This window comes from Hyaena hyaena, unplaced genomic scaffold, assembly GCF_003009895.1.
Source record: "Hyaena hyaena isolate Hyena2069 unplaced genomic scaffold, ASM300989v1 scaffold_2015, whole genome shotgun sequence".
Taxonomy (NCBI): domain Eukaryota; kingdom Metazoa; phylum Chordata; class Mammalia; order Carnivora; family Hyaenidae; genus Hyaena; species Hyaena hyaena.
In genome coordinates this window covers 108,845-113,548 of record NW_024082629.1, presented here as the reverse complement: position 1 = coordinate 113,548, position 4,704 = coordinate 108,845, and positions in this window count along the sequence as shown.

Genomic DNA, 4,704 nt, shown 5'->3' with positions numbered 1-4,704 from the left:
GGAGGAAAGCAGAGAAACTTGAAGTAGGATTCCAGGGGCTCTGAAGCTGGAGGGGGCCATGTGACAAGAAATACAGGGGGGATTTCTAGAATCTGAGAAGAGGCCCACATGACATCTAGCAAGAAAACAGGGACCTCAGTCCACAACTGCATGGAATTGCAATCTGCCTACTATTTGCATGAACTGGGAAGCTCATTTTCCCCCAGAGCTTCTGGATAAGAGCCCAGCTCTGCCCAAAACTTGATTGGAGCCTTTATGAGACCTGGATCAGAGGACACTGCCTCGGTGTCTAACCTTCAGAACAGTAAACTAATAGATGGATGTCATTTTAAGTTACTGAATTTGTGGTAATTGTTAAGTAGCAATAGAAAATGTATACAGCTGGGGCGCCTGGGTGGCTTAGTCGGTTAAGCGTCCGACTTTCGCTTAGGTCATGATCTCACGGTTCGTGGGTTCGAGCCCCGCGTCAGGCTCTGTGCTGACTGCCAGCTCAGAGCCTGGATCCTATTTCAGAGTCTGTGTCTCCCTCTCTCTCTGACCCTCCCCTGCTCACACTGTCTCTCTCTCTCTGTCTCCTAGAAATAAATAAAAATTTTTAAGAAAAAAGAAAAAAGAAAATGTATACAGCTGCCAGAGACTTAGGTCCTGCACACAGGGTCTGATAAATGCCACTGTTTTCCTATCTGATGAATCCCTTCCCCTTGCCTCTCTCTTGCTGAATGCTTCATTTCCGCCTCACCAGCATTTATCACCCAACTTGGTCTCATTACCCCGTCCTACAAGCAGAGGAACTCAGGAGTGAGAGAGGGAAACAACCATCCCGACACATGGTAGAGAAGCATGTGTGAGGCCTCTGAGGAGGGAGGGGGGCTTCCCTGGGTGAGGCTAGTGGGGGCTGCTGTGGAGATTGCAGATGTTGCGAGTGGATGGGGGAGGGGGGACCAAAGTCTCATTTGCATGTTTAAAGGACCGTGGGGAGCGCAGGGGATCTAGGGGGCAGCGAAACAGGAGGCTTAGAAGGCAGCCATGGCTGCTCAGACCTCAGTGGGAAGGCGGGAAGGGGACAGATACAGGGTAGGAAGGAGAGGACATGGGTGGCTTCAGAAAAGGTCTCAGTGGATGAGGGTGAGACGGAGTAACTGGCGCATCGGAGGCAGAGGGGAGAAACACGACCCCTGACATCGCTCGGGCAGCAAGGGAGGTGGGAGCTGCAGCCTCGAGTGTCACAAGCCTCACGAAGACATCTATTTTGCTTTCCTCTCCAAAGACTTTGTCTCAGTGGTTGTGCAGGCAATTGGTGGAATACGTAGTATATTGGGGCTCCTGGGTGGCTCAGTCAGTTAAGTGACTGGCTTCAGCTCAGGCCATGATCTCGTGGTTTGCAGTTCGAGTCCCACATCAGGCTCTGTGCTGACAACTCAGAGACTGGAGCCTGTTTCAGATTCTGTGCCTCCCTCTCTCTCTGCCCCTTTCCGGCTCATGCTCTGTCTCTCTGTCTCTCAAAATATGAATAAACAGTACAAAAATAATAAGTAGTATATCGAAGGACACAGGTTTAGTAAGCCAAGGAGGGTCAATGTGACATGCAAATATTGAACATTCTAAGCCAGGTCCTAGAGTCTTGGAACCAGTAGGTGATGAGAAGGGGCAGGTGACACCGGCTGACAGACCATCGAGAGAAGAACCTGTCTGTTTGCAATGCCACATGGAAGGCGGAGATATTAAGCTCCTAATTGACTGGGCCTCGTCAGCTGCCGCAGGGAGGCAGGACCCACCCGTCGCCCCCACCACACCCTCACCACCACGTGCACAGCTTAGGTCAGGAGTCAGAAGGCTCGGTCCCGACCCCCAGCTCAGTCAGGGTTCCCAAACTCCCTCCACCCTCCGTTACTACTAGGCCAGCTTCTCACACAGCATCTCCTGTGGCAGCCGCTGCCCACAGGTGAAGCCCAGTGCTCAGTGCCAGTGGGACTGGGTAGTGCCCGGTGTGGGGTGCCGGCCCCAAGATTCGCCTGAATTCACACGGTTCTATCTGCCAGGAGCTTCCTCATGGCCCAGGGGTCAGACACAAAGCTCATTTCTGGAAAAATACTTCCCAGTGCCAGGCACATAGGGAAGAGACTGAGGGACGTCCCAGGCAAGGTGGATGCCAGCAGTGGAGGGTTTAGCCCTCCTGACAATGAGGAGCCCTTCAGGGTGGGGGAAGGGCAGTGGCAGGATCCCATTTCTATACCCATAAGGTCTGGAAGCTGCAACTTGGATGAGGGCTGGAGGGAAGGCCAGACCCGAGCCCGGCGGGTATAAAGGTGATGGGAGCAACGGGTCACATGAGGCAAACGTGCCTACAGGGCTTCCCAAAAAAGAAACCTCCAGACAAGGATCAAGGACTGTCGAGGAGGGGCGCCTGGGGGGCTCAGTCGCTTAGGCGTCTGACTTTGGCTCGGGTCATGATCTCATGGTTTGTGGGTTCGAGCCCTGCGTCGGGCTCTGTGCTGACAGCTAGCTCAGAGCCTGGAGCCTGCTTCCGATTCTGTGTCTCCCTCTCTCTCTTCTCTGGCCCTCCTCGGCTCATGCTGTCTGTCTCTCTCTCTCAAAAAAAAAAACAAACAAAAAACAAAAAAACTCATTTTAAAAAGTTGAAAAAAAAAAAGAACTGTTGAGGAGGGGATGGGGGTGGAGCTAGGGTGAGGAATATTTGCAACATAGAGAGAAAAGGTTTAATTTGCTTTCATATGTAAAAAACAAGAACATCCTACTAGACTGTGGACCAAGGCCTGAGGAAATCACATGCGATGCAGGAGACCTAAACTGAAATAATAATCATAATAACCCAACTATTATTGTCACTTCTCCTGGGTCCTGGCACCTGGCCCTGTATTGGGCCTTTGATTTAATTTTGAAAATTAAAAACAAACAAAACAAGAAACAAGAAACACAGAGTACGATATAGCGCACACTGGAGGACTCACATCCCCAAATTAGGAATGTTCTTGTGTAGGGGCTCCTGGGTGGCTTAGTTGGTTAAGCGTCTGACTTTCGCTTAGGTCATGATCTCGCGGTTTGTGGGTTTGAGCCCCTCTTTGTGCTCTGTGCTGACTGCCAGCTCAGAGCCTGGAGCCTATTTCAGAGTCTGTATCTCCCTCTCTCTCTGGCCCTCCCCTGCTCACGCTGTCTCTCTCTCTCTCTCCTAGAAAAAAAAAATTAAAAAAAATTAAAAAAAAAAAGTGAAGCCTTTAGGCAAGGGAGAAAGCCCCTCGAGGTGGCACACCTGGGTATTTCTGTCCCTTAAAGACCTCTTGTTCTACTTCCAGTTAAAATTTTTAATGTTTATTTATATTTGAGAGAGAGAGAGAAAGAACGAGAGCGTGGAGGGGCAGAGAGAGATGAGAGACGGAGACAGAATCCGCAGCAAGCTCCATGCTCTGAGCTGTCAGCACAGCTGACGCGAACTCACCTACTAGCCCTGAAATCATGACCTGAGATCATAACTAATTGAGTCACCCAGGCGCCCCTACCCCCAGTTCAAAGGCTCCACTGAAGTCAGATTAATATGGGTTTTTTTCACATGTAACAATTTTTTAAAGTTAAAGTTTACTTACTAAAAATTTTTTTTAATTTGTATTTATTTATTTATTTATTTATTTATTTCTAGGAGACAGAGAGAGAGAGACAGCGTGAGCAGAGAAGGGTCAGAGAGAGAGGGAGATACAGACTCTGAAACAGGCTCCAGGCTCTGAGCTGGCAGTCAGCACAGAGCCCGACGCGGGGCCCGAACCCACGAACCGCGAGATCATGGTCGGATGCTTAACCGACTAAGCCACCCAGGCGCCCCTATTTTTGAGAGAGAGAGAGAGAGGGAGGGAGGGAGGGAGAGGGAGGGAGGGGGGGGGGGGGGGAGAGAGAGAGAGAGAGAGAGAGAGAGGCATAGAATCTGAAACAGGCCCCAGGCTCCAAGCTGTCAGCACAGAGCCCAGCGGGGGTGGGGGGCTTCTAACTCATAGACCATGAGATCACGACCTGAACTGAAGTCAGACCCTAAACGTACTGAACCACCGAGCGCCCCAAGTTTACTTATTTTTTTAGTGGGGCTTGAACTCACCACCCCTAGACCAAAAGCCGCATGCTCCTCTGAACCAGCCATGTGTCCCTAAAATCCAATCATTTTGAGTAAATTTCCCATGGGTGTAAGTAATCCTTAGCGCCCTCCTGTTTTAAAACTTTTCTGTCGTCCCCAGTGAGATAGCGCCACTCATTTGCTGTGAGTCCCTATTCCCACCCCTGTCCCAGGCAACCACAGATCTAATGTCACCATAGATTAGCCTGTGCTGGACATTTCACATCAGTGGAATCACACAATATGAGGTCTGGGTCACTTTGCCTTAGGCTTCTGTGCCACCTAGATTTTAAATGTGTTTAGTTGGATTGGTTGTTGTTTTCTGCTCAGGATCTGTGCCCATGGCTTCTGGTCTAAAAAGCATTTCCTTGTCACAGTGGGCAACTGAGGCAGAAAACTTTCCAGCCCTGCTTCTTCCAGCTGTCCGCCCACTGGACCCATGCCCTCCTTCGGGAGTTGGTTTCTTCTCGTCTACGGCCAGACCGCCCTGAACGCGCCCGATCTCGTCTGATCTCGGAAGCTAAGCAGGGTCGGGCCTGGTTAGTACTTGGATGGGAGGGGTCGGGTTATTCTCCATGCTACCCTCTTTG